Here is a 10000-nt window from a genome sequence, read left to right as displayed (position 1 = left end):
CTCCTCCTCTCGAGCTCACTCCCTTCTTCCCTCCCTATTCCCTTTTCTTCTACTCCTCATCGAACTTGGCCATCCATTAATCCAAACATTCTTCTATCTCTATGAAAATCAACCTTTCCCCCTCTGTCCTTCCATTCCCGCACATTTCTCATTTCTCCTCCTCTCTTTCTCTTCCTCCTCCTGCTCTTCCTCCAACGGGGATTCGAACTAGTGACAAAATCAGGTCCCGGTCAAGCCAGTACAAAAACTAAAAAAAGTGGATTACCTGAGATAGAAACCACGGGGCGTGGGTGGGGGTAGGGGGGAGGGGGAGGAACCTATTGCTCCTTTCGTACTGGGTGGTACTTTTCCTTGGACTCAAGTTGCCGCCAAGCTATTTTATTCATCTCTGTGATACATCCCCCCTTAGGCAGAAGGGATCACATGAAGAATCGTCACTCGAGACTTCGACAGGATGACAATTCTTCATGTGGGCTATCTTAGGGTGACAATTCTTCATGTGGGCCATCCTGGGTTTACGATTCTTCGTTTGTATAAGTTGATGACCGTAAGGATAACCCTCATTCAACCTAACCTAATCTTTATTCCACTGTTAATATTCGGCGTACTAGGGTGACAATTCTTCAGGTGGGATCTCATGGGGTGACGATTCTTCATGTGGGCGTTTTGGGGGAGACAATTCTTCAAGTGACCCGGCAGAAGAAGGCATATAGCTTATCTATAGTCTTTGGTCTATTCATTACACTAAATGTTATCAAGCTATCCGGCCATGGCCACTCCAGTCCCGATAAGACAGGATAGCAATCTATTTTATTTAATTTCATTCTATTTGTTTTTTATTTCGTCTTAAATCTATTCATTTTTATTTTTCTTTGTTCATTTATTTATTCATCAGTTTTTGTGGTATCTATTTTGTCTTTAACCTTCCATTAAATTGGGCAAATTTAGATTTAAAAAGGAAATAGGAAAGAATTGGTTTACTAATAGGGTTGTCAACGAATGGAATAGACTTAGTAACCATGTAGTGAGCGCTGAAACTATCAGTTCTTTTAAGAAACGGTTAGACAACTTTATGGATGGGGATGACAGGTGGTAAGAGACATGGAACTGGCAAGTGTAGGCCTTATGGTCTCTTACAGTCTCCTTCATCCTTATGTTCTTATGCACACGATACCGGTAATAAGCCCCGGTACACAGGACCAGTAAGCATCCAACTACATACCACCAGCCGGGCCGTGATGACGTTAACCCAAGCAGAGTGAACACATGAGTTTCTCTTACGGGTTCCACGGGATTGATCTAATCAAGTCTTCCGTCAACCTGAATAAGAACTGAAAATAGCAGCACCCTGTACGATCGTGGCTGATCGAGTTTGGTCATCAGATCCCTTCAGCATCGAACAGAGTGCCCCAAAGGTGGCACTCGGCTGCCCGAGTCACTCGAAGAGACGGGCGGGTGCCACACGGAGCTGAAGCGAAATTTCAGGTAAACACACGGGAACAGTCGAGTCAACAAACGTGCTCGCAAACACACTAATATATTCAGAGAGACAATAGATCGTGGGAGGGGGGGGGCTGTGGGAGGGGGAGAGAGGGAGAATGGGAGGGAGGCAAGATAAAAAGAGAAAGGGGGAAGGGGGGAAAGGGGAGGAGGAGGGAAACATAGAGAGGCAAGGACAGAGTTTAAATGGAGAAAGATGAATAGCGTAGGGAAAGAAGACTGTAAGGTTGGTAAGTCATTGGAGCTCAAGGAAGGGGTGGGAGAAGGTGAGAAGAGGAGGAAGACTTGAGGAAGGAGATGGAAGAAAGAACGGAAGAACAGTAGGAACAAGGAGTGAAGGAGGAAGAAAAAGAGGAGGAGGAAGAGGAGGAGGAAGAGGAGGAGGGGAGGAAGAAGAGGAGGAAGAGGAGGAGGAGTAGAAATAGGGGAAGAAAGGAGAAGGAAAATGAGAAAAAGAAGAAGGGGAAGAAAGAGAAGGAGGAGAAGGAAGAGGATGGAGGAGGAGGAAATAGGGGAAGATAGGAAGAGAAGGAAAAGGAGAAAAAGAAAAAGGGGAAGAAGGAGAAGGAGAAGAAGGAGAAGGAGAAGAAGGAGAAGGAGAAGAAGGAGAAGGAAAAGGGGAGGAAAGGAGGAGAAAGAGAAGGAGAAGAAAGAGAAGAAAGAAAAGAAAAAAGAGGAGGAGGAGGAGGGGGAGGAGGAGGAGGAGAAGAAGAAGGAAGAGGAAAATTAGTAAAAGGAAGAGGGCAAGGAGAAGGAGAAAGAGGCGGAGGAAGAGGAGGAAGCAGGAGGAGGAAGAGGAGGAGGAGGAGGAGGAGGAGGAAGAGGAGGAGGAGTAGGAGTAGGAGGGGCAATAGTTGGGCGGACAAAGGAAGAATTGGAAGCGGAGTAGATAAAGCGAGGAGGGGGAGGGGGAGGGGGGAGGAAGAGGGGAAGGGGGGACATAGACTCACAGAAGGGGAACTGGAGAACCTGGAGACGATATGGTTGGTTACTGAAGAGGAAGAGGAGGAAGAGAAGGAGGAGGTTGAGGAAGAGGTGGAGGAGGAGGAGGAGGAGAATGGGAAGGAGGAAGAGGAAGGAGAAAGAGGAGGAAGAAGAGGTGGAGGAAAAGAAGAAGGAGAAAGAGAAGGAGGAGGAAAAGGAGAAGGAGTAATAGGGACAGGAGGAGGAGGAGGAGGAGGAGGAGGAGGAGGAGGACAGGGATCCTGGTAGGGCAGACAAGTGCTTCTCTGTTGCCCAGCAGTGCCAGATATCCTTCCTTTCCCTTCCCCTTTCATCCGGTGCCAAATGATACACTAAAGGAACGTCCTATCACTTGTGTGTGTGTGTGTGTGTGTGTGTGTGTGTGTGCACGTGTGTGTGTGTGATGACAGCATTACCCATAGATAGGGCCACTTACGAGCTCTGAGCTCTCATCCAGGAGGGAAATAGTTCTCCATAATATACGGCCCTTTCGGTCTATAGCAAAGTCTCGCGTAAAAGAATAATAGTTTAAAGAATTAATTAAAAATTTGCAACTGTAAACAAAATAGCCAGCTCTCTCTACACATTCTACATTCTCTCTCTCTCCCTCTCTCCCCTCACGAACTGACTGCCACCGAGGACCAGAGGACCAACATACGAAATCATTTTAATGTGAGCATGAGGGTACTATCAACGCAGTGAGGAGATTGGGTGTAACTTCCTTCAGACCAGGGTCGAAATGGGCCCATAGAATTAACACTGTTATGATGTCACTGCACAATAGTGATTCACGACACACACACACACACACACACACACACACACACACACACACACACACACACACACACACACACACACACATATATATATATATGTGTGTGTGTTTGTTTGTTTGTGTGTGTGTGTGTGTATGTGTGTGTGTGTGTGTGTGTGCGTGTTTACCTGTAACTGTAGCATACAGGAGAGGAGCAAAGCTCGTAGAGTCCTGTCTCTTACTATCCATGTACATATGTACTGTATGTATATGTATGCATGTACAGTATGTGTACATGTGTGAGTTGGCAACCTCACAAGAACCTAACGAAGCTCATCTCTTGCGGAACTGCGTCTGTATACGAGCGAGGGACGGCGAAGAGGCCACTCACGGTTGCTATGGCGACGCCGTGACGTCACGGCGATGGCATATCCAAGGCCTTCCCCCCCTTGACAGCGGGACATTCGTGACTTGCTTGACGACCATATGTCCCTTTTCCCCTTTTCCTCCCGACTTCTTTAACTCTTTTCTTCGTTTGGCAATTAGTCTACGTGCCGCCAGGTGATTTTATTCGAAAAGAGAGACGCTTTTCACAGTCAATGTTAAAGTTAATCTGTGATACACTATCAGGAGCTTTTAATATTGATGCAAATTGATTGTATTGAAAATAATATAAAGGTTAATTGCTACCGTCACCTTTGCCTTAAGTGCAGCCGTTCTGATTAGTGTCACTCTCCCAAACTCACATTTTCTTCTATTTGTTTGTTTATTTAATCATTATCATATTCATCTACCTATTTATTTATTCATTTGATTTCTACGTGAATTTCGGCTTTGTTTGCTTCTTGTTTTTTACCTTTTACTTTTTCATAATCATTATTATTGTTATTATTATTGTCATTATTATCAATATCATTATAATTTTTATTACTACTACTATCATCATTATTATTATTATCACTATTATCTCTATTAATATTATTGGTATTATTATTACTATTATTTGATCTTATTTCGGCTTGATTCTCACTCCCACGGACGGCAATCTTAGTTGTCATTCAAGTCTCCGTCAAGTTTAAATAAACGAACTTCATTCCCAAAAGAGTTCCTCTTGTGGTAACCGACGGGGTTTGATCCCATTAGCCTGCGCGAATTTTATCCTCTGTTATGATAGCCTCATCAAAGAAGCCTAGATGAAGAATGCAAACTTTGTCCCAACTTTTACATACTCGTCCTTCTCTTCCTCTTCTTCTTCCTCTTCTCCTTCTCCTCTTCTTCCCTGACTCTACTCATGGCTCTCGATTCTTCTTATGCATTGCAGTCTATGTTGTACTAAGTCTGTTCACGTGCATGGAGGCGGGGCTTATTAGTGACGTCATGTCGTCCTGTCCTGGTCCTCCTTCGACATGACGTCATGTCGATTCATAAAAGTATTTGATAAAAGTGTTGACAGGTTTTACAAACTTACGTCAATATACTTTAGAGAAAAACTTCTTCCCTACCTGGTAAAGACTATTTTTTCTCTCAACATCTATGATAAAAGATATACATTATGAATTAATAACAACCCATATATAAACAACAAAAGGATTTTATATAAAAAAAAAAAAAAAAGCCTACGCACCGGAAGGAACCAATCAAATCAAATATAGGATTGCCTCTTGTTTACATCCAATCAGGCTTACCAACCTCTTGACCTGGGAAGGGATAAAAAAAAAAAAAAAAAAAAATCCCCCTTAGTCCAGTTCAGTCATATCACGTACAATCCACACCAACCTTCCTTTCAGCCATTAGCCTGCCACTTCAGCAGCTCTTGAAGGAGTGGATGGCAAAGATAAAGAAGGAACAGTGACAAAGGGTGGGGGCATAGGTGGACGGGGAATAGGGGGAAGATGAAGGGGGGAGAGAAAGGGGGGTAGGGACACGTGGTGGTAAAAACAGGGTCACTCCCTCCCCCAGGCCTCGAATTTCTTCCGCCCTGAACCCGTAACCCAAATGGAGTCGCCAACGGTCCTCTGCCTCACTCACATTCCCCGCAGAAAAGACACGTTGCGTGTGTATGGCCTGTTTGCATAGGTCACCGGTTGTTAAGAGTTGGAGAGTGAAGAGGAGGAGGAAGAAGAGGAGGAGTAAGAGGTGGATGAGGAATAAGAGGGCGAGGAGGATGAAGAGTAAGGATGAAAATGAAGAGGAGGAAGCGAAGCAGGAAGCAAAGGAAGAAGAGGAAGGGGAGAAAGAGGAGAGCAGCCTAATGAAAAGGAATAATAATGATTATAATAGTAATAATAATAATAATAATAATAACAATAATAATAATAATAATAATAATAATAATAATAATAATAATAATAATAATGATGATAATAATAATCATATGGTATAATCACATTAAAAAGAATAATAATTACAATAAAAATGCCAAGAAAATAATTTCAATAATGCCAACAAGAACTATAATAATGACGATAATAATAACGTTGATATTTCCAGGCCATGAACCAAATACACCCCAGCGCTCAACTCTGAAGGTTGGTTGACCTCCTACCTTTAAAACTAAACTGAAAGAAAAAATATGAAACGAAATAGAATAAAATAAGTAAAATTCTCTCTCGCCAGCCATTCAGTCTTTCCAAGAACCTTTGGGAAAGTTTGTATGAAAAATTCAATCACACGCGCGCGCACACACACACACACACACATGCGCGCGCGCGCACACACACACACACACAATCTCCCCAAGTATAAATCCAATTGAACAATCATTATAGATTTACGTCAAGGATGCCACTTGGGCTGAATAAAATGATTTAAAATTGGTTCTCCTATACGAAAAGAATATTCCATTTTCGTTGGAGATTAAGGACAGACGCGATGGGAGGAACAGAGAAAAAGAAAATAAAAAAAGGAGAAGGAAAAAAACGAAGAAAATACTGTATTAAATTTGGCTACCCTTGAAAGAAAGAAGGAAAGAAAGAAGCAAGGAAAGGAGGAGGGAGGAAAGGAAGGAAGGAAGGAAGGAAGATAAACATTATATTAAGGAAAGAAAGAACGAAAGATGGGTATCCATTTCAATTCAAGGGGGAAGAAGAAGAAGAAGGAGAAGAGGTCGAAGAAGACGAAGACGAAATAGGAAAAGAAGAGGAAATACAAGAATCAGTAACAACAAAAGCAGAAGACGAAGACGAAGACGAAGAAGAAGAAGAAGAAAACGAAGAAGAAAGAGAAGAAGAAGAAAAAGAAGGGGAGAGGAAGAAGAGGAAGAAGAAGAAGAAAAAGAAGGGGAGAGGAAGAAGAAGAAGGGATCACCACATACGTGAATAAAATCACCTGACGGCAGGCATGACGTAAGGAAGAGTATCATCAGGTACGGACGGTTTTTTCTGCATTGGGATATATTTCAAAATTAGTATAAAAAAGTTTGTAATAACGATTAAAAAACAATAGACAAGTTGAAAAAACGGGTGAAATGGAGGACGATACTTTTGTTGACTTTGTGATAAAATACTTGATCTCTTTCTCTCTCTCTCTCTCTCTCTCTTTCTCTCTCTCTCGGAGAGCGAGGAACACTTTAGAGCGACTCTACAAAGGCGCACACAATCCTACACGAAGTCCATCAAGCATTAAAGTGGGCGCGTAACCAACTCCGACATAAAAAAAAAAGTCGAGGAAAGGATCAAGTTCTTTCCATGTCCCGTTTGGTTGGCAAGCCTGGTGATGTCCGATTTGTTGCTTTTTCGTTATTACTGCCCTTAACATTATCTTATTTTTATCATTATAATTATTATTACTAATAATATTATTCATTACTACTTAGCATTACTACTGATACTACAAATACTACTGCAATCATCCTCATTATTATTACTATTATGATCATCTGCCTTTGAGCATCATTGCAAAGAAGTCCTATTACTTCGAAAAACAAAGATTTGAATTAGTGTTACCAATCCCCCTAATAAATAAATAAATGAAATAAATATCTAAACAAATAAAAAGATAATTAATTAATGAATTAATAAATCAAATAATGAAAATAATAAAATACATAAATAAAAAGAATGAAAATAGATAAACAAATAAACAAAAATTATAAAAATAAATTAATAGATAAATAAATAAAAAACAATATTCTCCAAAGCTGTGGTGTATCCTATCATACCACATTGGGCTTCGTGCTCGCCTCGTACTCCTGAGGACCCGGGGTCGATCCCCAACGACAAGTGATTGCCACTTTCCTTGGGTATCCGAACATATAGGGCAAAGGTGACGCTATGCGACTCGTGGTGTTGACGGCTTGCATTAGGAATGTATACACCCACCCATGCATACGGCTCGACGGCGCAGTGGTACCGTTCGCAACTGGTAACCCAACGGTCCGAGTTCGAATTCCGCCAGGGCTGAAATAATTTCAGTATCACTGCGTTGCGAGACGTTACTCTAACTCTCGTGGGCGGGGAGTTGGGTGTGTGTGTCAGGTCACAGTATTACCCATAGATCGGTCATACATGGGCTCTGAGCTCTCATCCGTAAGGGTAGTAGCTGTCGATCACGAGTCCAACGCGTGATCCAAGACCATGGTGAATACAAGGAAATGTGCTTTATATACTTATACACACGAATGCTCTATCAGTTTCCAATCTGACTACAGTTCCCCGAGTGTTTCTGTTCTGTACGTGGACACACAAATAATGACGAAATTTAACTCCTTCAACACGGAAGCCTCTAAATAAAAACAAACGATTCCTTTTATCTCTAGGGCCGTGGGGTGAGGATTCAAGCCTACAAAAGGGTTCCGATCGCCTAGAATCACCTCCAAGGTGGGGTCCGCCCGCCCGCCCTGCACTAAACAGTGTGCCCCCTCAACCAGGACAAAATCGATGTAGTAGGTCACTGTATTGAAAGGGTCCACGAGGAAGTGATGATTATGTGCGTGGACACACACACATCTCCTTTATGTGTATAGCCACGCACACACAGCGTCTCCGTATCATTTCTTATTCTCATGAAAGCAAGCGCATGCATTAATAAATTGCGGATTGCACGCACATATTACATGCACATCATTAAGTCCAGGTGCATGCACAAGCGCACACGTGTATACACCCGCGCACACACACATATATATATATGTTCACAAAAGCCGTCGACAATAAAGAATGAGTGAGAGAGAGAGAGAGAGAGAGAAAGCCTGAGGTGACAAGCGGAGTACCGCAGGGATCTCTATTAGCGTCAGCGACGTTCATGAGCCGGTAACAGATTCCAGTTCATCTATCGAGCAACCAACATACAATCGATTTACCCGTACATCTAGCAATTCTGATGAAGACTTAGAGAAATATTGGTAATCGAATTCCTCACACCAATTTCAAAATACGCTGTGGTGTAAAACCCTCAGCATCAATAAATAGATAATACACTAGAAAGAATATCCACACAAAGATGATGGAATTTGTTCCAAATCTGCAGATAATCATACGAAGACTGAAATCATCAAAGTCTATCAACGAAGGTAGAATGAAAGGAGAGAGGTGTTGTGATTATTCTGTACGGAGCACTTCCACAAACAAGACTTCTGTTATATTGAACGTGAAAAAAAATAAAAAATAAAAAAATAAAGCTGTAAAATAAATTACTAAGAATGTCAGAAAACAATGTTACGCGACACTAAAGTTAAATGGACTCCAAGATTGGTTGTCACGGACTGTAGTTTACCAGTAATTCCGTTCTTTCTAGACAATCTCTCACCTTTGTGGATTGCTAGAAAACATTATATAAGCTGATAAAAAATGTGTTTGTGTGCAAGCACGACGTCAATAAATGAAGTATAATTCATAAAGATACATTGTAAAAGAATAAAACGAACACACAAAAACGTCCACACATAAATTCACATATCGCCCAATTTTACACACACACACACACACACACACACACACACACACACACACACACACACACACACACACACACAAGGACAAAGGCATTTACAGAAAGTCTGTGTGATCCCATATAAAACAAATGTAGCAGGAAAGTATTCTGGAGTTCAAGGTCAGATTGATGATGAAGATAATGATGATTAAGGAAAATAATAATAATAATAATAATAATAATAATAATAATAATAATAATAATAATAATAGTAATAACAATAATAATGATAATAATAGTAATACTGATAACAATAATGATGAATAGTATTGATAATAATAATGATAATAAACGCCATACAGACTGACGAAATCCCCCTTATGAAACTGATTTGTAAGCGAGTAGATATACACATTACACACACGCGCACAAATTGAGAGAAAGGTATTGTGAAAGGGAGAGAGAAAGAGAGAGAGCAAGAGAGTTGTAAACACACACACACACACACACACACACACACACACACACACACAGAGAGGGGCCATACCACCCAAGAGCACTACAGCACGACACAGCAACCGACCGACAACGACGCGAGAGACCTTCCATGACTTACGATTCCAGGAAATGATGATAATGATGATGACGTGGATGATGATGATGATGATGGTCCGCCTCGCTATTGCTCACCATCACGCACGCATGCATGCATGCAACGCACCCACGCACGCACGCACGCACGCACGCACATTGCGAAGAATTTCGCACGTCTGCATGCTCCACTGGTCGGACCAGGTTGAGTTTGAACGCTCGGAAAAACATTCCTAGAAATGATATTATTTATATATTTTTTTCTTCTTTTCCTTTGATAAGATAAAACAGATATCTTATCTTTACTTTCATATTGCGTAG

At 41.5% G+C, this 10000-nt stretch overlaps 1 protein-coding gene and 1 long non-coding RNA gene across 6 annotated transcripts in view; both read right to left on the bottom strand.

The window, feature by feature from the left end:
* Positions 1-9847, bottom strand: part of LOC143038925 (uncharacterized) — an 81106-nt gene extending 71259 nt beyond the window's left edge. The window contains exon 1 of the long non-coding RNA XR_012967619.1: positions 9705-9847. This is a non-coding gene — a long non-coding RNA (uncharacterized LOC143038925). The remainder of the gene's footprint in view (positions 1-9704) is intronic.
* Positions 1-10000, bottom strand: part of Kdm3 (Lysine demethylase 3) — a 1114672-nt gene that overhangs the window by 321393 nt on the left and 783279 nt on the right. The window lies entirely within an intron of this gene.

This window comes from Oratosquilla oratoria, chromosome 25, assembly GCF_046742065.1.
Source record: "Oratosquilla oratoria isolate Oo_2021 chromosome 25, ASM4674206v1, whole genome shotgun sequence".
Classification (NCBI taxonomy): Eukaryota; Metazoa; Arthropoda; class Malacostraca; order Stomatopoda; family Squillidae; genus Oratosquilla; species Oratosquilla oratoria.
The sequence above is the reverse complement of the archived record's forward strand: the minus strand, read 5'-3'. Positions and strand labels throughout refer to the sequence as shown.